Below are 27,255 nucleotides of genomic sequence, written 5' to 3'. Positions count from 1 at the left end.
TAATGAAAATTTGCAAAAAATATAAGTATAACAAAAATAACATTTTATTCATAGATTTAGACTGCGAAAACAAAATCGTTCTAAAATGTATAGACTATATAGTAACTACGATGTTATCCTGTGGACAGGTGATACAGATTTTTAAATAAGATACGTGCTAAAAATAAGAATATTAACCACAACAAGAACTCAATACGTCTTACGACGAATAGATACTTACCGTCAGGTTGATATAACGCAATTGATGTTGGAATTGGGGGAGAGAGGGTGAGGGAGGAATAGGTATTACAGACCGAAGGGTCGCGTAGCGCAATTGCGAGCTGATGCCATACCCATACCCCCTCCTCGCACCCCACAACAGCCATATTTCAAAGAAAATTTCAAATTCTATTTCAAATATTTCAAAGAAACCCATATAACGTTTTTTTTTTTTTAAAAGAGAAAAGGGAAGAAAGGAAGAAAGAAAAAAATAAAAGAATTTTGTAATTTAATTTTTATTCTTCTTTCTCTGAAAGAAAATTCTAAAGACATATATAGGAAGGGATACAGGGAAAATATAAGGGGGAAGTAAATGGCGATGACATCATGGGGCTAAGTCACAGGGCTCAGTGAAGTGCACAGGCCCATCATGAGTCTTTGAAAACACCCAATGTAGAAAATAAACAGACAAAATAAAGACACAAATACATACTGTATAACACTTAGTTTAAAAACCTACTAACTTCTCCCGCACTGCATGGTTGACCACTATAGAATAATGTGGTCTCATAAATACGTTTGGATCTTTCAATAAAGCATAATCAGATAAACTAAATAAAGGAGGTCTAACGCGACCAGGAAAAACACATAGAGAATGAAGAAGCGTGAACCTTGGATCGAGCGTAACCTACCTATCAACATCTTTAAAGAATATTATGAGGAACGACACATATTATCACTCGAATAATAAAATAGGAAATTATTTTTTTTAAAACAAAATCTAAATAGTACACCATTCCATCGTCAAAATTAGAAAACCATAAAACAAATTAAAAGATACAATATAACATCATAAAGGAAGAAATACAAATGGGAAAGATATTTGATCTATACTTGCTGTCTCAAACATAAAGAAAATATAGCATACACACAATATAACACCATTACATATAGCAAACACTGAGACCTAGGCGACATATAGCAAAGGTTACAAAACATTTCAAGGGAAGGAACTTCGAGCAAGGTGAGGGAAACCAGACTCGGACGAACAACCCTTTAGATAACACTATGGAAACATAAATACCCCATCAAAAATTCTAAAAACTAAATTTTTTATATAAAATTTTGTTTTAATAAAACGTAGAACACATCTGAGGGGGAAATACACAAATATAAAATACTTTTTATCTTTTTTTGGAAATGGGGGCATCTGTCCGTTGCCCCCACCCCACTCCCAAAAAAGTGTGTGTGTGTGTGTGTGTATTATTATGCCCATTACATTACTTGCAAAATATATATGGTGCTGACATTTTCGGCAAGAGGGAGACTTACCGATACAAAATATATGATTGTGGGTAGGAATATACAAATTTTGGTCGATATACATGATCATTGGTATCTATTCAAACGAGGGCCATGAAATACATTAGCAAATTTTTACAGTATTTTAAGGCAGGCGATTACGAATTATTTAAACCACGTTTTTCATCTGTCACAGATTTTATAATCATTTTGAAGTGGCTGCTTTATCTCGAGGAAAACGAGCGGTAAGTGTTATACAAAACAAAATCTTAATAGCAATTTGATCACTTTTGCGTCATGTGACAGTAAGAATAGTAATAAATAGAGGATAATTTCTTTTCCTACGTTAGGCCTAATACCTGGTATGTTTTTTAGTGTGGTACACACACAAAACACAACCCCAAAACAACACTAACAACATTTAAAAAACCCACAAAAACGAGTGCCGTGCCGAAGCCACGGGCTAAAATGCTTTATTATTATTTTTTTTTATTTATAGCATCAATCACAAATTGAAATATATACAGTATTAGCGTTGGAAAAGAAAGTTTTCTTTTGTTATATTTTTTTTCTCACCCTAGCGAAACACTTTCTGCAAATGACCTTAATAAAGAAAAATAATAAATTAACCTAAACCACTTTGAATGTCGACCGTATCTTTTATTTACACGGCATCATGCGCGGAAGAAAATACCAACTGAACCGGGATTTCAGACAGCAGATGAATTGAAGTTGATTCATTGAACATCATTAGCAATTGTACAATCAAACAGATGCAACAATGAAAAGTGGAACTATGAAAAATCGAGAATGTTAGATTTGCGAAGGATTTATTCCGAATCATTGTCTGCTAATAGAGAATTCATGTCAGTTGCTGTGTCGGCGATGCCCACACAGCGCGCCGTCCAAATGTGAAGTTGCGTTTTGCTGACAGACATAACACTGTGCCATAATTTATCTGATGGCATGTAAAGAAGCTGCTTAAATTATAGTATTTAAAAGTTTCTTCATTTTGTAAGAGCTCAAGAAAGTAATTCTGGTTTGAAAGACAAGATGACGGTAAAACTCAGAAGACGTAGCTGTACAGTACCGTTGGTGTTGGAGACATCATAATAAAGGTAACTGCGTTAACTTCGCTTTTTGTTTGGTAATTTGTTGGATATTATCTTTTGCTGATCTTCTTTGAGCTTGGAGTAAATTGTACATTCTGAACATTTTTATTTGCACTTATCTGCTTAATATGTATTGCTGGGATATCATATAGAATATGAAGTCAGGATAATGGTACTATATTTTACATATTTGAATGATAAAAGACTGGTAAATGATATAATGATAAACTACTAAATAAATAATTTGCCCATTATCCCAAATATGTTAATTAAAACAAACATTGAATGCAAATTCAGATATAATGAGCAGTTGTAAGAAGTAAGAAATAAAATTTTATCCATTGAACCTGTTATGTGTTATCATCATCAGTTTTAAAATAAACACATGGAGACAAGTTTGCTTAAATTCTAAAATTAACACACACACACACGCATATGGTATTTTAATCTAATACAGAAATGGTGACATTGATATATGCAGACCAATAGTTTTTTTATCTTCTACAGATATAAATTAAAAAGCCTAATTCTGAGAGTTTCACCTACAACATTCATGATGGGAAAGGGCCACTAATTAAGAGCTGACATATGTGGAAGAAAAATACCATCCATGTTGAAAAGGGCTAGAGGTAATGTGAGAAAACATAATTTATCAATCTTATTTAGCATTATTGTTGATATTTTATCTCAACTGGTCAAAAGGCTAAGTGGGTTTATGTAATGGTCCAGAGTGTGTTATTTATTTCACATCCCTTTCTGTCTTTCAACAGTAATAAATTAGCTACTTTGGAGTCCATAGTTCTGATCAATTTGTTGATATAAAACTTGGTTTTGGGCTTAAATCAACATCTTGGATAAATCTAATAATGAGCAAAATCCAAGTATATACATGTGATCATGTATAAGATTAGTTGAGTTTTTTAACCAGCCTAAAAGCCATACTTCCACAATATAGGCTAAAATCATTAAGTTGTCCTTGAAGTTTGATGAGTGTTAACCATTAATAATAATAAGGCGATCTTTCATCTGAGCATGTTACCACCGCATGCAATATTTATACATGTAGTGCAGTTTTTACTAAACTTAGAATACATGCTTATATAAATGAGATCTAGATTGAAGAAGTGAAGATGCATACAAATACATGAGGTTATAACCACTACTGCTGATTCAAGTTTGATCATGCTTGGCCATTTGGCTTATATAGTCAAGTTTCACAATGATGCTTATTATGAGTGTGATAAAGGTATGGTAGTGAAGTGACCTTGCATCTGATTGGCAGGGTTTCTTATGATTTGCACAACAGTGTTTATGATGCAATTTAGTTCTGACTTGTTTAATTATTTGCTTGTATGTCTGAGGCTATAAGCAAAATCTATGCATATAATGTGGTGGTTCTACATCTCACTAGCCATTCCTGCTACTGCTCTTAAAACTATTTCTCATTAATTTTATCAGACTTGGTGAATATATTTATCTCATCAAGATATAGCAAAAGAGCAATTTTGTAAAAAAAATATTCATTCATATTAAACTCAAATTCTGCATCTGATTGGTCGACCTTGCAAATACTATAAGGGCTCTATTTCTGACAAAAAGATTATTTTGATCTAATGTAGCAGAAATGCTTATATGATCAAAACATTGAACATATTTGATGGCAAATAAGAAATAGATTTTCATGCAAATTTGATAAACATTGATAAATCGGTTCATATCATTAAAAGCTTGGAAGAGTTTGATTACATGCGAGACCATCACATATTAATCATTCTTTATTTAGAGAATTATTTTTGTCAGGATTTAGTAAAATATGTAAAATCAATATGGACTGGTTTTGTTATGTACAGCAACACTAGTTGTTTACTGAGTACTGAGGGAATTGGAGTAAGGCAAGGGTACATTGCAGTAGGTAACCTGGTTGACTTGATAACAGGATTTTAACACAAACATTTTTATCAGGAGTCTAGCATACTAACCATTGATTCACTGCAGATCCTGCCCCCATTAGTTACCTTTTAATACATAAAGCATTTGGGTTTTTTATGTCACAAATCCCATAGGGATTAAAAGTAACATCATAGGTCTCACTGGATAGTTTCGTATTTTGACATCCCTCTAATTTTTAAGGTAGAAGGCATGAACCTAATTATCACAAGCCTAGCATTTATAAATTCACACGTAAGCTAAATCTATAATGTGGTTCAGATTTACTTTGAGTTAGGCATGGAAATAGGTTGGCTTGTTGGTGACTGCCTGTCACAGTTAGATGAGCATTGGAGATCATATGCATAACTTAGTCTGCAAATGAGCTGCCGACTTTTATTTGTGTCTGCTACAGAGGTAAATATAAAAAAATCTTGATGGTAGAGGGGTGATGAAAAGTATGCTAATTTGTTATAGTACTAGTGAACTTTATTCATGCATAAGGCACATACTGATTCTTTTAGTTGCCTTGTCACAGAAAAATATTGAAAATAGCTATTTCTAGTAAAAAATGAATGTAAAATGTACCTGCATCCTTTGACCCTACCAGAACCAAACTAAAAGCTCAAATTTGTGCAGCTGCTTTTGCTCATCACAAACATAATTGGGAGTATAACTGCTAACCCTACCCTCTAGCACACATTTAAGATCTTTAAAGTTTTTAAATACAGCCTTCTAATTATACAAGTTTTATTACATTGGTCAATAATTAGTCACATGTGATGACACTTGTAACTAATCAAACCACAGCAACTGAGAGCAGACTAAGCACTGATATTTATATGGTACAGTGGCAATATACAGTCTGTCTGCCGCAACACATGAAACAAACTGGACAAATCTGAAAACCTTGAATTTGACTTTATTTATCTGTATGGTAGAACAGAACCTGAGTTGAAAAGCTTTTAAAGAATAACCTTGATATCAAACCTAATAATAACTGCAGGAGTTATATTATGGATAATTAACCATTCTCTCAGTTTCAAACTGGGCATTCCATCCCATGGGGTTCTAAATGTAAACCAAGTGTAACTGATATCCTAATGAACTGTAAAGACCAAAGCAGCACAACAGCAGGGGACCAGATATGTCCAGATCCAGAAATCATACACCAGTTTCAAACTGATGATGAACTACATAAAAATTACACATCTGCTAGAACTTATGTTATGAAGATAACTTAAATTGCATTATTATTAATCCTCCTCCTCACATTCATCATAACTGAGATGCATCATATATGTTTTATTGTAAAATAGTTTATGCAACATAATTCAGTGAAGACCTTTGCTGCCAATTTACCAGTGAACCATTTGTTTCAATGAACATATTTTATGTTGTAACAAGGAGCATCATTTAAACATTATGATACACTTATCATACCTGTATATGAAATCTTAATACTAACACTTATACTTGCAATAATACTACTAATAAAAACACCTGCATTGATAATTTGATTATGTTCAATTGGACTTGTATCTAAATGATCACCAGCTGTATGAAAAGACATATTTTAATATATCGATATTGGATGGAATACTAGTTACCATAATTGAATAGTCATATGATAAATGATATATTATTTTAAACAATTTATATTTGCAGTGAAACATACTTTTACATTATTTTCCCTTAAATTTCATTTATAGAGCAGTATACTCTGCATTCATTAAATTACTGAAATGGTTAATAATACAACAACAAATACTTCAACTTCCAGAATCACAAAAATGAAAAGATATAAACAAAAACTTCCCTACATGTATCAACAGTTGTCACTTAATAGACAGAACTATGAAGATTTAGAATAGGATGTTAACAAATTAGGCATTCAAGTTAAAAAGAAAAAAATACCAAGTAAGCTTACTACCAAAAAATCAAACAATAACAGTGAATTTTAGTACATTCCCAGGAAACAGAATATATGATTTTTCTTAACTTGATCTGATACATCTTAAATCTATAGAAAATGATTCATATTGTATGACTAAAATATTATGTAAACAAAAATTCCATCACTTTTTTCAGATGCAACATGCATACCCCAACCCATCCTTCTTGATCATAAAGTATACCAGCATTCCACTATAAGATGGGGAGCTGTAGTGGCTCAGTGGTTAGCTTTCTGGACCTGTGAAATAAGGTAGGTTCAAATTCTGCCATCAGACCAACCTGGGTTAGCTACCATGGTGTGTCCTTGGGCAAGGCACTATACTTAAAGTGCCTTGGCACTAAATAACTTACTTGTATTGGTTTACCATAAAAGGCCAAACCAAACACATAAAAACAACTTTAAAATATGAGTTTTGTCAATACTAAGTAAATGAAAATCATACTGAAGAAATGTTTTTATTAATACAGTTTAATGGATCTAAAAAATCTCTTTCTTCTGCAGGAGTTTAAAATGTTAAATTAAAAAGGTCATGGTACACATTGCTTTGTTCGTACACATCAGGCTCCGTAACCCATATCCAACTAAAAATTTTAGTAGAGTCTGAATAAAACATATTTTAATCTGGATGATAATATTCTTTCTCCATTCATATATTACACCACCAAGATTGATCCAAATAAGATTACATTTTACTATAACACTGAGGATGAGTATGCCTCTTAACAACTGACAAATATGGAGAGAATGGAGTTAAACTGAACTTTGATTTCTTTTCAACCATAGCACAAGATGATCATTTATTATGAAAAAACCTGAATAAAGTTGGAGTTCATAACCATGACAGTCTTGATACAATATAAATTCAATATATTATTGTTGTCTTGAGGTATAGTTCTGTATATCTGTATATTACAATCTCACACAAGATCAGGGTATATTTTAGTACAATACAGTTAATTCGGGATTGTATTAATACCTATTCTGGTGAATGAACATTAAATAAGATTTACTATTTTGGAACCAGTTGCAATAAAGTTTACTAAACAAGAGAAAATATGACTTTACTATAATATCTAAAATGTAAAATCTGCAAACAGAATACTTGCTTGACTTTACACTTCAACTATATCATAATATTTATTTGAAATGAATTTATACAAATGGCATTAAATTGGGTTTCAGGCTGGTAATGACAATGGTAGTAGTGAATAGGGACGGTCTAGGGACTAGGGAACTTCCATGTTAAAAATGGTATATCCACTCTGGGGACTATGTAATTTAACATGGGAGAAAAAAAAAATATCCATTCTAGGGACAAGGGGAATTTAACATGGGAGAAAGAAAAAAAAACTATTCACTCTAGGGACAAGGGAAATTGAACATGGGGAATAAATCGTGGGACTGTCTTGGGACTAGGGGAAATGGAACAGGGTCGGGACCCTATTTTAATAAGGTCCCGACCTGATGGGTCTATGAAAATGGAACAGGCGAAATTTGAAACAGGGAGGGGTCTCTATTTTTTATTATTTTTTTAAACAAAAAAATAAAAAAAGGGGTAGGCAATTGAAAGTCAAGATCTTTTCGAGAGATAGGAATGGCGCTGAAAAGGGCCTTTGGTTTTATGTTAATATACCCTTAACATAAAGGGCATCTGTGACATCTTCTTCTTGACCTTAGGCTGCTCCTGACTGCAGGACCATAGATTAAGATTCTTTTGAGGCATCCTTGATGCTCCACATAAGATTCTTCGCATCCACAGGCTGGTGTCTGTCCTGTGGATAACTGTCCAGTTGGATCAGACATACATTGATATGTCTGTCCGGAACATCATCGAAGACACAAGCGTTGAAGATTGTACGTCGGTCCACGTGTTGGGGTGCTGAGTAACAGGTGAAGGAATGCAGTGAACTATACTTATTTATAGGGGGAGGAAGGATTGAAACGGATTGAGTTTGTTGACCAATCCAAGCACGCGTTACAAAATTCAGTCAGCCCACGTCCAATCCGAAGAGAGCAGTCTGTGACGTCACATAGTCTATATAGATTCGTTAGCGCCTGTGCGCAGTCAATCTAAGCAACAGTTTTTCAACATGACGGAAACTCAGAAAACGATCAGTTGGGGTGCACTGATGGTGGAGACTACCCAAGGGAACCCAGACTTACTTTCAGAAGAGGTGAATTGGGATTTTGTGGATTTTTTTACCTTGCAAGAATTTGTTCCTGAACCTTCGTCACCTTCTCCTTCATTACCGCACATGGAAAATTTTAGACAGAGACAGAAAGAAGAATTGGAGAAATTTATACAACAGCAAAAGGAAGCGGAACAAGCTTTTCTCCTACAACAACATCAGCAAGAAGAAGAGGTAAGAAAAAAAACAACAACAAGAAGAAGCAGCAGCAAAGAAACAAGGGTGTCAAAATCAAACGGTCACGGTACTGTTAGACATTTTAGCGGAGTTAAGAAGTCTGAAACAAATGTATCAAACTTCTTTATTACGGCCGAAGAGAATACGACCTTCCCAATCTAATCACTCCAACCCTGTGACTACGCCTACTGCACCACCCTTAGTGATTTCAATGAAATCATCATCAACAGTACGCAGTCCAGAAGTAGGCCTTGGCCATGGCAAAGGCTTAAGACAGTTAAAGTTGATTGTTTAAACTCACCCCTTACACCAAAAAAGGCCCTTTTCAGGGCCATCCACGTCTCTCGAAAAGAGATAGACTTTCAATTGCCAATAACTAAAAAAAAACATTGTACCCAATAGTACCTGTCTGTGTATGAGTGTGCGTGAGTGTAGGTTCCTATTTTAAAATCAAAACCCAAAGACACTTACCTTTTATAATTAATTTATTCTTTTATAAATATTTACAATTCACAATTCACAACAGAGCACTTTAAAAAGTTCATAGACTTATTCTGTCTCATTGTTCACTCTCTGTTTTTTTAATTTCTTCACCGTCATAGTTTTTTCCTCCTCTTCCTCCTCACTTTCTTCCCTTCTTTTCTTCTCCTGTTTCTTTTTCTTCACCTGTCTGTTTTCTTCCTCTTCTTCTTCCTCTTCCTCTGAAGAATCCCTCTCTTCTTCTGACTCCTCTTGTTTCTTTTTTGGGCAGTCTGGTGACCAATGTCCTTTTTCTTGACAATAATAACAGGTATCTTGACTTTTGTCTCTTCTAACCCCTTTTTTTCTTTTTTGACGGTCTGGACACTCTGAAGACCAATGCCCTTTCTTCTGACAGATATAGCAAGTATCTTGACTTTTATCTTGAAAGGAAGGAGAGTAGTCCCTCGGCTGGTCTGAAGAGAATTTTCTAATGACCCCTCGCAAAGCTCTGATGAAACGTTCGATCTTGGTAGTCTCTTCCATCGTTGTGCTCAGTTTGAGAGTGACATGAATAGTGAAAGGACAAGACACATACCCTTTATATACGCTGGTCTGCTATGACTATAAATTAGTCCATGGTGTTTACACTTTAGTCATTTGACTTTTTGCTATCGAGATGAAATGATCCAATTCATTTGAGAAGAAAGAAGAAGAAAGTAAGAGGCAGAAACGTGATCTATCGCCTCGTACCAGGGCTGAAGTCTTGGCACAAATTCATGCCAGTGATTTTGAAGAGGACATGAGTGAACCAGAATCCAAACCCTCTAAACAAAGTTTACCACCCTTAGTCAACCCTGAAAAGTACTATGACATTCGAGAGACGAAAAAGCGTCCCTCTAGAAAATTTAGAACTACGGCTTACAAATACACAGTGAAGTTTAAAGACTTCAAGTCCGAAGTACTGTTAGAGAAAGCAGAAGGGTTCATCACCGACATGTGGGATTCTTTCCTTACCACACTCAAGCGACAATGTCAACCCAAAGAAGATGATCACTTGAGACTTTCCATACAACATGACGGCTTGAAATCCCCTGTTTTGATCGAGTTTAGCAGCCCTGCAGAATTGACCACTTCCAAAGTCATGGACAAGATTCAACACGTGCAACAATCTAATGACCAGTTTGATATCACCGATGGAAAAGCCACACTGGACATGACCCACGTCTCTCCTCCTCAATTGACCGGACAATGCAGAAAGACCTTATTGGTCAACAACCTTCGCATTACCAAAACAAGTCTTGTCCAAATTAACAATTTTCAAGACCACATGTGTTTAGCCCGAGCCATCGTGGTGGGATGAACCTATGCCGACAAGAACGACACGGTAGAATGGAAAAGAGCCTGGGAGAACATTCGAAAATCGAACCGAGCCAAACAACGAAATGAAGCAGAACTTCTGTTACAACAAGCATGCCTGTCCAAAGACACATCCTGTGGCATTCCTGAGATGCAAAAATTGCAAGATGCCCTAGCTCCACGATACACCTTGAAAGTGCACCCTCAAGAAGTGCGCGGGTCTCTGTTGTTTCGAGGGAAAGACTTTAAGGATGGAAAATACATTCACCTCTATCATCACGATGACCATTTCGATACCATTGCCACTATCACTGGATTCCTGGGATACAAATATTACTGTGAGAAATGTGACTTATGATGGTTATAATAATCGAGAGCAACACAAACATTGTGGATCGAAATGCTCAGGATGTTTGACATCTCAACCCTGTCTGAGCGAAGGGCAAGAACCAGTGCATTGTTCTGCTTGTCTGCGCACATTTGTCAGCCCTGCCTGTTACCAATAACATCTGAAGATGCAAGGTTCACAAAAGAAATGTGCTTGTCAACTCCTGAGATTGTGCCCAATGTGTGGACAAGGTCTATGTATCAACAGTACCAAGGCACACGTATGTTCAGGAAAGAAAAAAATGTCACATTTGTCACTGCATCGTGGACTTGGAACACCAATGCTACATGCAAAAATATCAATCCCAACCAGAGAAAGAGGATGGTCACAAGAAGAAGAAAGGGAATTTCTTTTTCGATTTCGAATGCATGCAAGAGACCGGTATTCACATTCCTAATTTCTGCGTGGCTCATCGAGCGTGTGAGAAGTGATTCAAGAACCTATCTTCAGTTATTGCCCTCACTGCATTAAGATTCCTTGAGGGCGTGAAAAAATCTTTCAAGGACCGAACACACTAGCCGATTTCACACAATGGGTCTTAGACCCCATCGACAAGACGTGGAGCCAAGAGGACATCGAACATTATTATGGAGAATGTCATCACCATGCCACGGTGATGGCTCACAATTTCTCCGGATACGATGGACAGTTTCTTTTGAGATGCTATACGGAACGTGGCATCGAGCGTCCTAAAATCACTTTGAACGGAGCCAAAATCATTTTCATGCAAGTGGAACAAGTGCAGTTTAAAGATTCGATGAGCTACTTAGCCATGCCTTTGAGTCGAATGCCTAAAATGTTTGGAATGACAGAAATGGCTAAAGGGTACTTTCCACACTTTTTCAATACAGAAGCCAATCAACACGCCGTTCTACCCCAGCCTCAGGCTCACTATTACGACCCTGACAACATGCGTACCGAACGAGAAACTTTCTACGCTTGGTACCAGGCTCACGCCTCCGACCCTTTCGACTTTCAGGAAGAAATGCTAAAGTATCGTCGTTCCGACGTGGACATTTTACTGCGATGCTGTGGAAAATTTCGAGAACTGTTCATGGAACACGGAGGGGTTGATCATTTAAAAGAGGCTTGCACCATTGCCAAAGCGTGTTCCTTAGTCTACCGACAACGATTCATGCTTGAAAACACGGTGGCTGTCATCAGTCCTCAAACGACCAACTATGTCAAACGTCAATACTCGGTCAAAGCCCCATGCTGGTTGCATTACTTGTGCGACAAGGAAGACACATAGATTCAGCATGCCCGCAACGGACAGGGCGAAAAGATCATCGGAATGCATTCGGTCGATGGCTGGGACTTAGAAAACCCCAAGATCATGTACGAGTTTAATGGTTGCTTATTTCACGGATGTCCCGTCCGTTACCCTGACCGCGGCACTAAAAATCAGTTCTTACAACGAACCATGGAAGACTTGTACCAGGCCATTTGTCAGCGACGCCTAAAGTTAGAACAGGAAGGATACCAAGTGGTGGAAATGTGGGAACACAAATACAATCACCGTTTGAACACCGATCCCGAGTTTAAACGCCTCATGGAAAGTTACCAGTTCATGGACCCCCTGAACCGAAGTGATAGTTTGTACGGAGGAAGGACCAATGCCACCTGTTTGCTGCACCAAGCTGACGAAGAGAAAGGAGAAGAAATCAAATACTTGGACGTGTGTTCACTGTATCCCTACGTGTGCAAATATTGTTGCTTTCCTGCAGGGCACCCACAATTGTTCACCGAACACATCGACCTAAAAAACATTCGACAATACCAAAGCTTGATCAAGTGCAAAGTTTTGCCTCCCACGAACCTATACCATCCCGTCTTACCTCGCCATTGAAAAGGCAGACTTATGTTTCCTTTGTGCCGTACTTGTGCTGAAACGTGCAACCAAGATCAACCTTGTCATCACACCCAGGAAGAACGGGCCTTGACGGGGACATGGGTCAGCGTAGAATTGTTCAAAGCTCTGAACATGGGATACCAACTGTTAGAAGTGTACGAAATTTGCCACTTTCCCAAGACACAATAATTCCACAAGGGTGACCCCACGCAGAAAGGCATTTTCGCAGACTACGTGGATGCCTTTTTGAAACTGAGCAAGAAGCCAGTGGCTATCTGTCCTGGTGTCACACTCCCGAAGACCAAAAGACATTCAGAGGGAAATTCTGGGCACAAGAAGGCATTACTTTAGATCACATTGAGAAAAACGAAGGCAGGCGATTGTTTGCCAAAGTGATGTTAAATTGATTGTGGGGTAAAATGGCACAATGACCGTGTTTACCCAAGACGGAGTATTTGACCGAACCTTCCCGCTACTTTCAGATCATTCACGACAAAGCCAAATTCATGAAACACGTGGACGTCGTTCGTGAGGATTTGATCTTGGTGAATTACGAAGAAGATCTGAACTTTGTAGAAGATGACCCCTTTGGAAATGTCATCATAGCAGCTTACATGACAGCTTTAGAACTGTTAGGGGAACGTGTCTTGTACTTTGACATGGACAGTTGCATTTATATCATTCACCCGAGTCAACAGCACCCTGACATCGAAGGAGACCGTTTAGGAGCCTGGACAGACGAGCACCCCGATGACAAGATTCTAAGTTTCGTCAGTGGCGGTCCCAAAAATCACGGCTACGAATACTGGGACAAACAAGGAGAAGTGCACACGAAGTGCAAAGTGAAAGGACTTACTCTGAATTATCGTACCAGTCGAGTGGTCAACTTTGGCGTATTGAAAGAAGCCTTGCAGTCTAGAGAAAGTGACCACCTATCAACCCAACAAGATTGTACGTTTACCCACACACCACATCGTCAGTCGACCCTTGGAAAAAGTCTATCAAATCGTGTAGCAGAAGCGAGTGCGGCTTCCTACCCACTTTACTTTGCCGTATGGACATGTCGGTATAAAACATTGGTTGTAAGAGGATAGCCACCCACCAGAAGGATGACTTCGCCACAGCAAGAATCGAGTGAGAAATCCAGTGAGAACTCCAAGTTCAAACCCTACCATGTTCCAGTCTTCTTACCTGACTATTGTGATTGTGCCCGTCGATTGGACACGTTTCAAAAATGGCCTACGGATAGGGAAGGATTACCTTCTTCGTATGTTTTAGCTAGAACAGGATTTGTCTACTTCGGACCTGAGTCAGGATTGGGATACGAAGTACAGTGTTTCGCTTGCGGACTGAAGTTACGAATGGATCTATGTATCTACAAAGATTCAGCTATTCTGGACCATACTCGATGGTCTCCGCACTGCCCTTACCTTTCAATGGCCTTTCCACCCATTAAACTACGGTACAATTATGACGGTACCTTAGAGACGGTACCTTCCAAAACTAGACGTAAACACAATGCATCCTATTTCATTGTTGTTTCTTTTCCACATAATAGCTCATTTTTTATAAAATGTTAAACTTTACTAATCTTTTTTAAAGATCACTTTAGTTTGCAAAAATATATCTTGTCATTTATTGGCATTCTACATTGAATTTTGTAGACTAGCTATAAACCTGACCTAATTACTCAACTTAACTGCTGACAGAAACAGTCTACAGTAAATGTATTTCATTTCTATAGCTCGATGGATAAACATTACATTTTTTAAAGCTGTGCACAGAATAGGCCGACATATCCCGAGTCAGGAAAACATGGGGGTGGTATCCCCTGTGTCCAAAATTAATATCATTTTGAATAGAATATTCTAGTGACAATTGCCTCTTTTCAAATGGTAAGCATTGCTTTTTTTATTTTTTTTGTTGATGGTAGCATCAACTTCAGTTGGGTGGCTAGATTTGTATATTTGGGTGTCATCAGTGTACAATTGGTGAGACACTGGATGATGATCTATGACACTTGAGAGCAGCTGAGTGTATAGACTGTAGAGAACAGGTCCAAGACCAGACCCCTTTGCAACACCACAACATAGATCAACTGGGCTGGAGTGTAATCTATTTGCAGACACAATTTGTGTCCTGTGGCAAGGGCGATATGCAGATTGTACATTGCTAAAAAGACTGTTTGATCTCAGACAAGATGCAAGCTGGGATTGAACAACCTTTTGTAAGATTTTTTATATGAATTGGAGATTAGAAACCGGGCAGTAGTTCTTTAAATCCTTATGGTGTAGTGTTAGTTTCTTCAGCAGAGGTTTTACAATGGGAGTTTTGAAAAAATGATGTAAATTATGCTGATGAGAGAGAGGTATTAATAACATCAGTTAGTGAAGGCAATACTAGATCTAAGCACTCAAGCAGCAGTAATGTTGGAATTGGATCAAGTTCACATGACTTTGGTGCACTCTAGGATGATTATTTAAAGATGAAAATCTCAAGTGGAAACCTTTCTGGTCAGCCATCCCATCCAAAATCTCCTGAAATGGAGATTATTTTGCAGACTCCAAGATTTCCTCTTATCCTGCTGGTATGTTCTATTTAGTTTATCTGGTCTCTTTTTATTTTTTATCAATTGCTTTTATACCATGCCACAATTGGAAATTCTTTATCAAAAGTATATATAAATTTCATCATTTTTCTGTCTGTTTAATAAGATGTGTTTAAGAGTACTTACTTACTCATGATGCTGTATATATGAGATTAGATGTTTTGTTAAAAAAGAATGCATTTTGTGATATATTGTATCACTGCTTTATATACAGTGGTCATTGCAACCAGTATGCATTTTGTTTACATGCCAAAAAATCCAGTCTGATTTCTTTGTTTCTTTTTTACTGCAATTAAGGAGTAGTGATAATCTTTATACTCTTAGCTGCATCCAGAAGGACAACACCATCACCATCCCCATCTACACTGGAGTGGAGAATATAAAGATTTCTCTCTGCCAGTTCCTCTGCAAGTAGTAAGTATTGAGGATGGAAAAAAATGTACATTATAGAATAATGAAACAAATACTACAGGTGTTGACTTTTATATAATCTCTTATTTCATTTACAGCTCTCTAAATACGAGTAGGTCAATTATACACTGTATTTATCAATTTAATTCTCATCTAAGGTAGTAGAACTGTTTTATGTTTGACAAAATGTTGGGTAATTTGTGGCCATACACTAAAAACACATTTTGTAGCATTTAAAAATGCTTATGTTCAATGCACGTAAAACTCATTGGTTTGTTGTCACTTCAGTTGATAATAGTCTTGTCATCTTGTAGACATTTTGAATGTTAGTGTTCAATGCTAAGGTCATATACATTGATTCAACATCAAAATTTGTTTGCAAAATGGAAGATTATGACATGAAAGCACAAGCTCTTGTAGCTTAGATACTGTTATTTCAGAACATTGTGAGATGTTAATTAATTAAATTATAGGTCATAAAACATACTGTTCAAGACTTATTTGTGCAAATAAGCAATGAATTATTTTTCATTGATGTGTCGACTGTTCATCATTCCATTGTTTTTTTTATTTTTCTTTCTGATGTATACCATTGTCTTGTGTAAGTCAGACGCCTAAACCATATACATTGAATGCAGACTTTACAGACACCAGCAGTGAAACAACATATCCAGGGAATAAAAATATAAAGGATTATAGGGAAAAGTTTTCATATAAACTGAACAAAAACCATGTATTTTATTCCATAAATATATTTCATTGTTAAACCATGTTCACTGTACAGATCTTTTTAAGGAGTTTATAATAATGATCTTGATCTTTCAAAACTAATTTCATCACAAATCTCTTACAGATTTCCAGTTCAATGTACTTATGAAACTGGACACAAATATTGAGAATTTGTTGGAGCAGCTGGCCCTCCAAGTTCATACACAAGGCCCAGACACAGAATATAGAGAAGAAATTCTTGCAATGCCATGTGATTCAGTGGAGGAACTAGAGGGCATTTGCCAGAGGTTGGAGGAGAATCCCAAACTCTCCAAGAAGATGGTAAATTGGGGCTTTATTTTCTATTTAAAAAACTGTTATAACCTTTATTTGCTGTTGTGAACCTCAATATGCATTATGCAAGTTCTGCAGTGCCTGTATAATTATTTTTGGGGGTGGGGTGAACATGTAGTGGTCGGCTCTTTTGTCTTACGGATGTAGGCCAAAACATGTTTAGAGATGAACATGTAACAGGTATTTTACTACATATACACTATTACATATTATGTGGCTACATTAATTCAATCCTTGAGTGAATGTCATTTATGAAGTTAATAGATTCACGGTGGTTAATTTGTTTTATAATTGCTATTAGTACATTGTGTTGCATAGTTAATGTTATCAAATTTTTTTCAAGTTAGAGAAATTAAATTTGCTTGCAAAACCATGGCAAAAAATAACTATATACAAGCATATTTTGTCACATCGATCATGAAATACTACTACTAATAATAATATCAAAACCAAAAAATAGTAATATTATTATTATTATTATTTTCAGATATGCTACTTGAGCTCCCTTGGCAGGTTTACAATTGGGGAGAGTGTCTGCAGGATGATGAAAAAGCTTAAAACAAAAAGACTGGCCAGAGTATAGTCCAAAGGGACGTAAGGGGAAAAAAGCATTTCAAGAGCTTGTGATATGTCAGGTTTTGATAAGTAAGTATGGCTTGATTTAAATTGTGTTTTTCATGTGACTTGCCTGAGATTTTTAAATGAATTGATAAAGTAACTTGAGACCACATTTCAAAGTACATGTTTTAAAAATATTCCATTGATTATTGCTGGCATTTAGAAAAATGCAATGCATCCTTTGTTGTGAAACTTATTTTAAAACATTGTATTACTCTTGCAGAAGCCTGCTTGAAAACTAATGGGAAAGCAAAGGCAAATAGAATGGAAGAGACCATATCAGAGACCCTCAAATATGCACCCAACCAACGCAGAATGATAAAATTCAAGGTAATCCAAATGACTCTTATTTCATCAATATTGGATTAAGTTTCGTCTTTTAAAGCATAGTATTTGCAAAGCGCATGCATTTCTAAACTGATAACAAAATCAGCTTATCCTATTGCCCAGGACTATCAGAGCTAGAGTCCAGCTAACTACAATATGCATATATCTTGTCTGATCGGACAAGTGCCTCCATTTGGAATTTTTATTCACATGAAATATTTGGATGAAATAAATTCATCTTTGTGCAAATTGATTGCACCATCCACTTGCCAGAAATGACAAGTAAGTGCAAAGTTATCTTGTATTATGGCTTAACGATAGTAAGGGAAGCACAAGTGCAGTGAAGAAAATTTCATACATTTTTAAATTGCTGATTAACATGACTTCTGCATATGTAACTAGTGCTGAGATGATATGACTTTATTTAAGCATTACAATTTTGTTTTAATTTGCAGGTGCCTGAGCAGAAGAAGTAATAGATAAACTTTACAGTGGAGTTGGAGACTGATTCTGATTCATAATCTTAATTAAATCTAGAAAATAAACATTAAAGTCATATTAAAATATATGTTGTATTGTTTCCTTCTTTCATTTTTCTCTTGAAAACAAATGTCTGAACCTTTAGTCTGTAAATTCAGTGGATTCCTTATCAGCCCATCTACTTTTACTTTACACCATGCTACTTTAAAAAAAAAAAATGAATTATCCCCATTGGGGTAGGTCCCCCCAACCCCCCACCCTACTTTGTCAACTTACCTGCCACATTTAAATCTAATGGAAGGCCCTGCTGTAAAGCCTGTTAGTAAAACTACCCAACACGAGGATTTCATACATTTGCAACTCCTAGATGGATGGTAATGTTTTCATTTTTGTAATGTAGATTTGGACATTCTTGCCACCAGTATGGAATATGTGTTTCAGAAACACAAGCAGCTTTCATCATATTTGCATATAGGTTTTATATGTTGTGAGTATGTTGTAGGAAGTTTTTTAAATAACATCATATGAGATGATGCCAGTGGAAATGGCAGAAAAGTGTCTGTATTGTTCACCAACTACACCTTGTTCTTACAAAATGTGGCTGTTACACATTCCCATGATGATGTCACTGACAGCCATCAGTGAGGAATGCCCCAACAAGCATAATACAAATTGCTTCCATTGTAATTGTTACAATTCCATTCTGACCACTCCGGTGTCCTAGTGGTTAGAGCGTCCGCCTCAGAAGCGGGAGGTCATGGGTTCAAACCCCAGCCAAGTCATACCAAAGACTTACGAAAATGGTATTAACAGCTACCTCGCTAGACGCTCAGCATTAAGAGGTTAGTGTTAGGACTGATCGGCCTGGTGTCAGGATAATGTGACTGGGTGCAACATCATACTACATGTTTGCAGCATGATGCCCCAGTGCTATACATCACTAAAAACTGCCACTCTGCAGACATCCTAGCAATATGACTGAAAAATTATTCAAGCTACGTTAAAAATCCAATCACACACACACAATTCCATTCTACGATCCAGAACCAACACTAATTCCGTACTACAGTTCTTGCATTTCAATCCAATTTTGCTTTTGAAATGTAGTGCCACTCAATTCATAATGAACCCATTCATTTCAAACACTCGCAAATACTAATTATTCCTGCCTACAACTGAAAAATATCTATATAAAAAAACGTGTAACTGTGTTTTATGCAAGGGCATGGAGATGCACAAAAACTTGCACCTGAAGCTTGAATAAAACCCCGACTGTGGATAAGACTTTACCCATCGATTACCCCAGCTTGGGGATAAATTCCGACCGTGGCGATTTATTATATATCCTATGATTGCTCCAGCTTGAGGGCAAAATCCAAGCACATCCCTAAAAAGATAACAAGTATAACGGCTCTTTACCTTCTATAAATGCCACTTGAGCTTCCTGATGCTGTTGTATCTGCCATTTGACAGAATCACGAATGTGGATATGTTTCTTAATTGCCTCTAGTTGTTGAGCTAGTTTAGCTGTATGAAATTTCTTTGTGCAGACTCACTCATTATTAATATTACAACAGTGATTTAATTACACATCACCTGTCAGCACACCGATGATAAGTCAGTTATTTTATAACACACCAACAAGCTTGCCCCTTGCACCCCCTCCCCTTTTTTTATTTGGGCACCTGTGGACATGAATCTGCAAGGCTCAAATTGTCATTTTTAATATAAGATCTCAACATTTTTAAGGCCTTAATTTTAAAGACATCCTTAAAACCCCCAAAAGGTTATCAACTGGATCACCAGCCTTCGTTTAGAGTAACAGCAAGTATATATATATATATATATATATATATATATATATATATATATATATATATATATATATATATATATATATATTTAAGTCTAAGGAAACACAATAAAAATGTTTGATTTAACAATGACATATTTGCCTCAGGTCTGTGATCCTGAAGTGAATATTAACTGTCCATTTATTTTCTTGGCTTTTCTTTACTAGGAGATTGATTATAGAGATTTCTGCAATGGAGACGTCAATGTAAAAATTGGTTACTATAACATACTTTTTACGCCATGTTTGAAAAAATAAATCCAATGGAAAGGTTATAGTCTGAAAATCTTCATTAAATTAAGTTAATATAGGGGAAAAAACTTTAAGAGTTCATAAATATTTTTCAGTGCTGAATAAAGATATAACATAACACTTTCTGCTTTGATTTTAATAGTTTCTGAGAGCATGAAAAATTTCTAGAACTATAATGTATAAATGTTTTCAAAAGATCATATTAATATGAGTGAAAAATCTGTTATGAAATAAACCGACAAGATCTTGTATGAATTCATGTTATCTTTAAATATGATATTTGTGTGAAAATATCTGGAAGAAAAAACAAGATGGTGCCACTCACACATACAATGTGGTTGCCACAGTAGCCATATTAAGAAACTTTTTATCGCTACTTCTGAATGGATAATTGTGTCAGCGTGTCAACATGTGTACAAAATACTTATGTTGATGTCTAGCAGGTCCTGAATGAGAATTATGGTGCTGTACAGACATCCTATAAGGCCACCAATGTGGCCATCCTGAAAATCTTGGTATAACTACTTCTCCTGAATGAATCGTCATATCAGTGAAAGACTTCTTATGTCTAGTTGGACGTAAATGAAAATAGTGCCAATCTAACCTCCAATATGGCTGTTTTAATGGGCATCTGGAAAACCCCTTCCTTGCTACTTCTCCTAGATGGCTGGTCATTTTGACATTGTGCTTTCACTAGATGACCTATTTGATGTCTGGTTGGCCGTAAATGGAACTTTGCATATGGTTTTGATGTCTAGTTGGTCCTAAATGTGGTTTTTGCTGCTCATAAACTTCTAATGGTATTATAGTTGGTTCCTTAATGAAACTGCTGTACAAAATTAAAAGGCCTTCTCACTTTCTATCAAGTTGGATACAATTATCTTTACCAGCTAGGATTTCTTGATCCTCTTTTTTATACATCAACCCTTCACATATGTAGTTAGCTAAAACTGTATTTTGAACAATTAATTGCCCTCTTGCAAATACAATCCCAATTGCCTGCTTTTACCAGTGTGAGAGCTCCTTATATAAGTAGCTAAGTATTCAGTAACTGAATTTCCACATCCACATGCATCAACTCAGAATTGAAAGTTGCAAAACATATACAAATTTGAAAATCTTGAGACATGTGTCACTTTGCATGGTGGGTGTTATGATTTAAATGCAACAAGGAAATTTAATTAGGGTTAATTTCTTTAAGCTGTATTCAATCATGGGGCCCTGGATTATAGAATGGTCTAGGCATACACATCACTAATCAACTCTCTCTAGTCCAACCAATGTGTGTATATGAGAAAGCTTGTCAGTAGCGTTATGTGTGTTGATTTCTTCTAATAAATATGTTGGCTGCCAAGTAAAGTCTATGATGTCCTGAAAAATGGTGTTAAGCTCCATACAGGCAAGCTAAACAATCAATGATATAATGGAACAGTAGACACCATTTTAGCTAAATATGCCAAGAATTGATTTAGAGACTTGGTTAGTGATGATGACTTAAAATTGGCAAGGGATTAAAAAGATAAAAGAAATGACCTTTCATGGCACTGTAATATAACAAATGAGGAAAAACAAAAGTTTATTGCATTTGAACCTTTTGTTTTTTCACAGTTTCAATTTAATTTAAGTCATAAGGCCCCTTATTTTGCCTTACCAAACATATAGCAAGTTATTACCTCAAGCCCTAGCACTAATAATGCCTCACAAGTAAGCAGTCTTTTATGAAGTCTCAGGTCTGAGTATATGTCTAGCAATACTTATGTCCAGTTTGTTTATAAAATTCTTTCTCACATGGTACAGTTTTCAGAGAGACACGATAAATTCAACAAGTGTGGTAATGAAGGGACAGGCATTCTTTATTTATGCACACATCCCAAAGGGACATTGCTATGTTTGAATCAACACTGAACTGAAGAATGGAGCATCAGCTGCATCAATTAAAATATTGTGGCCCACACAAAATACTGCAAGGACTATAATCAATTTATGAGTGCAATGGGCATGAATTACTGTAGCAGACTGGAGGAAGTAATCCGAATTTATTAATATCTTGAAGCTAAATATAGTAAAGTTTTCATCTATAATCTGTGGAATCGTTTTTGCACACAGTTTGCAGGATTTGTCTTTGGGTCATCGTTTTTCTTTCTCTTCATCTTTCTAGCTTTTGGTATCTTGATAAGTCTTATGGTGCCGTGCAACTGCACTTGATGATTACCACAGCCAGTGACATTGTATCAAATCTTCTGGGATCAGATGATTCAATGCAAATTCCACATAACCTATCACCATCCTCATGTTTGCCATCTGAATTACTAAGTTATTTTGCCTAAATAATAATAAAAACAATCTGGTCTGATGTGTTGATAGCGTTCTGAATGACCATAATATATTCTCTGTATCTACCCTAGAAAATCCTGAGTGGATCGCTGTTTGGTTTTAATAAATCAAAGTAATCCAATGAAAGGCATTTTACAGACACAAGTGTCTGTTTCCTGTATGCAGTGATTAAATGATAGTATTATGTCTTTATTTTTTTAAAACTGATGATACATATGATCACCTTCAATGTGCAATATTAGTTATGTTAATTAACGAGTGGGCAATATTTGAATTTCAAAGATAAAAGTGTATGCCATGATCACTTTAGTAGGATGATTTGTCAAGTGAGGTTATCTTTTCTGTTTGAATAAATATTGTTAACTAAACTATTTTCGCAAGTTATGACATAAGAATGATTCAAAGAAAGAAAATTCATTAAATTGAACATATAAAATGTAATACTGCAACAGAGTCTAGATGAACTATTTCTTCAGAGACACAATCCAGACTCTGTGGCAGCAAAATTATCAAATAGGACACAACTAAGAGACAATCACATTTTCAGTCACAATGGTTTGACAATTATCAATGGCTTGAATTCATTGACTGTGAAGGCAAAGTGATTTGCAGTTACTGCAAAAAAAGTTCCCAAACTGTCACAGATTTTAAATTCTACCAGTGGACTTGTAAGTGTAACTGACAAATTCAGGATTTAATCAAGCAAGTCTCATGATAGTATTATACCTAATAAAGCAAAATGTAGCACAGTATATTCATGACACTTAGGCCAGCATGTACAAAATATTCCTCAAGTTACAGTTGCTAGCACTCCACTAAGAAATGTCATTTTATAATAAATAAAAATGTAATTGAAAAAAAATCGATAAAGTGATTGCACTCATTAACATAGCCTACTACCTAACTCAATAATGAAAATGATTTGGTTCATTATATCTTTATGTTTTATGGAATAAATGCATACATCTGATTCAATTTTAGGCAAGAGACCGAACTTTTGGGTTAAGTTAAAATGTATGTGGAACAAATGCATTTTCTAAAACTACTTGTATCAGTGTGCATTGTGACTTTTCTTTAAGATAACTCTAAATGGTACTGGGTATATATCATTTTCTTCAACTGCACACTGTTGTCTTCCATTTGATTTGATGACTTACAGCTATACTGTCTACACAGTAGGCCTCAACGTCAGGAAAAATTATGTATACTTCAGTTACAGCTGAAATAAGTTTTGCATTAGTACCTGAATCAGACAAAAAAGGTTGTGTTCTGGTGTGTGAATAGAAATGGCTAAAAGTAATATAGACAAAAGCCATAAGAGTACACAAGTTACATATGAAAACCACCAATTCACTTGCATGTGTGGCATACAAGTTCAAAGATTTGCTTCATGTTTGTTTGTGTACACACATTGTTCAACTCATAAGATATTTTAAGAGCTATTTCTCTATTGTATGCACAATTCATTTACAAATGTGATTAGTGGGCCACACCGAAGGCCATACTATAAGTTCACTTGGCAATACGGTAACGTCAGCTGAAAAGTATAATCATCCATTAAAGAGCATTATGATATGAACATTAGGTATTTAGGACATATAGATTTTTCTTTTCCAAATGGAGTCCAAGTAATTATTGCCCAATCCAGGTAAAGAACAAAACAAGATAAATCTTCATTTATGTGCAATTGACAATACACTTCTTAATGAATATACACTTTTGCATTTATTTTGTATCACTTGAATAAACAATATTTCTTTCAGTTCATTTTAAACTTTTATTTTATATCACTTGAGTAAACAATATCTCTTTCGTTTCATTTAACACTTAGAAACAGGTTCTTCCAGTTACAATAATCAACTCTGGAAACAATAAACAAACTGGAACTTTTGACCTAATTATATTACAATTACTAGGGTTAAAACAATAAATTCCTTAACATAATAAATTAACAGTTCCAGTTAATCAAACACAAAATCATCTTTTATACAGGGTGTGAACTGTTAATATTTACAGGATAAAGCTTATAGTTTCCAAATCGATTGAAGCTTACATGTTGCAGTTGCTGGCACATATATATTTCCAGCATGGTTTGCATACATTCCACCTTTAATAATTTTGTTACTTCCCTACCCCACCCCATTCAGCAACAAGTATCAAAAATCAGGCTCATTCTAAGGCAAAGTCTGTAACTTGTGTACCACAGTCATCAGAGAGACAAAGATGCAAAACTTTATGATGCCTGTCAAAGGAAGAAAACAGTTTGTTGTTTACCCAAGTTTTGAACCAGTTAACTTGAATTCTCAGACCGTCAATTGCTACAGCCCCACTAATTACAATTGTTAGGGAATAATGAGAACTGACCTTCAGTTATCTGTGTATATATATAATTTTAATAACCAAGAATACCGGATGTCTGGGAACATTATAACATTCAATGGTAACGTCAGAACTGAGATGAGAGAATTAAACAAACATAGTACATGACATAATATATCTATAAACTATTGACTGGGAAAAATACTACAGAACACCATTTCTGCTGGCAGTAAGATGTTGAACCTATTTGTCATAAATATCAGGTTGGACATCTAGGACCAGTAATATTCATAATGGGCAGTACCCCCCCCACCCCCCCCCCAAGTGAGAAGGGCCTGATTTGTAATCTAAGCCACCCAACCTATCACAGCCTTTATAGTACTTGAGACAAATATTGAGTAATAGTAAAACAAATTCTGAAAGTTATTAAAACCAATTTGTTATATTTCCATAACTCTGCATAGTTAACTGTGCAAGCATACTTAAACATATCAGTGTATGACAGTTAAATTGAGCTATAGCATCGATTAACAGAAGCTACGAATACATCAACAAACAGTGAACAATCATCTTCACAATAAATGTCAAACATTAGCATCCATAAGCTGTCAAGACAAGTTGTTACACTGGATATATAATCATCCATTTATTTCAAACAAGCTGTGAAAAACGAACCTCACGTCCGCTATATGTACGCTGGCCATTGCAAAGGATGCTTTAATAGATTAATGTTTATCGTCGTGTCTTGACAACCATTTTGCGCACGCACACCGAAAAGTCATGCTATATATTTGTTACTTGTGAACGTATTCGTGGGCAGTACGCTATATATTGTTCCCGTGGCCGTATTCACGGGCAGAATGCTATATGTTTGTTCTTCGTGAACGTATTTTTGGGCAGTTACTTTGTCATCTTCAACCTAAAGGTCAAAACTGCCCATGAAATTTATATATCTGCCCACGAACCGAAAACATGAATAGGACTATAACATAAGTGTATATACTTATTTTCAACATATACATAATTACTATGTAAGAAATACAACCTATGCATATGTATTTTGATTTTAATTTGAAATGTAAACTATATCATGTCCTTCCCGTAAACCCACTTTCGGGATGACTGCCCACAACGCACCTAAACGTGTGTATATATATATATATATATATATATATATATATATATATATATATATATATATATACATATGGTGGCCAGAGAAAATGGTATGGACAAAATGTTAAGTGGACATACTGGTATTGGACATATTGGTATTGATAAATTGGTGAGGACAAAATGGTACGGAAAAAATGGTATCGGGCAAAATGGCACTAGGATTAAATGGTATAGACAAAATAGTATGGATAAAATGTTGTAGACAAAATGGTATGGGACAAAACGGTATAAAATGGTACATATATTAGAATTTCGCAGACTGATGAAAATAATAATTAGCTAAAATCATAATAAAATTTAATTTTTATATTTAAATATTCATGCATACATAAACTAGTTGACAAAGATACCAATACAATTGATTTTTATTACATTCGTGTAACTTCGGAAATGTTAATTTTATTTTATATAATAACAAAATTCAAGTGAAACTGCAAAAAACTCATACCGAATCTACAAAATACAACGATGCCAAATAGCAATTCAATGCAATTTTAATGACTCTAAAAAATCGCAAGAATTAAAAAAGGACTTTCTGTCAATATGTATCTGCATTCAACCCAGACATAAGCTAATGAATAATTGTTATTCATATCATCTGAGATAAAGTTTATGTTGGTCTCATTTTTAAATCAGACAACTAAAAATAACTTTATGATGACCTTCAGCAACCTGGCTTTCTGGCATTAAAATTAAGCATTTACCATGAACCCTAGGAATAACTTGATCTAGTGTTTGTGTTACGCTTCCATGGTCTTACTTACCTTTCAAAAGGCTTTCAAAAAGTTATTTTTTATTATAACATTTTAAGTTCTTCTAACTACACTTAATTATTGGTGTCCCGTCGTTTGCGCGCATATCATAAATGCGCTGACAATATATTCCAGCAATTGTTAC

The 27,255-nt window shown here is 35.6% G+C and overlaps 3 long non-coding RNA genes across 4 annotated transcripts in view; 2 read left to right on the top strand and 1 right to left on the bottom strand.

Annotated features, from left to right (window-relative positions):
• The window catches only part of LOC149789907 (uncharacterized), a 2,017,354-nt gene that overhangs the window by 278,316 nt on the left and 1,711,783 nt on the right, over positions 1–27,255 (bottom strand). The window lies entirely within an intron of this gene.
• On the top strand, positions 1,947–17,926 carry LOC149789920 (uncharacterized). Its single transcript, XR_016424012.1, has 4 exons — positions 1,947–2,618; positions 3,120–3,241; positions 6,630–6,744; positions 17,842–17,926. It is a non-coding gene; the product is annotated as an uncharacterized LOC149789920 (long non-coding RNA).
• Positions 15,340–17,638, top strand: LOC149789921 (uncharacterized). The gene is made up of 3 exons (XR_016424011.1): positions 15,340–15,941; positions 16,792–16,988; positions 17,488–17,638. It is a non-coding gene; the product is annotated as an uncharacterized LOC149789921 (long non-coding RNA).

Source organism: Sinohyriopsis cumingii, chromosome 10, assembly GCF_028554795.1.
Source record: "Sinohyriopsis cumingii isolate HCF-2022 chromosome 10, ASM2855479v2, whole genome shotgun sequence".
NCBI lineage: Eukaryota > Metazoa > Mollusca > Bivalvia > Unionida > Unionidae > Sinohyriopsis > Sinohyriopsis cumingii.
Note: the sequence above shows the minus strand (reverse complement) of the source record. Positions and strands in the feature narration are given on the sequence as shown.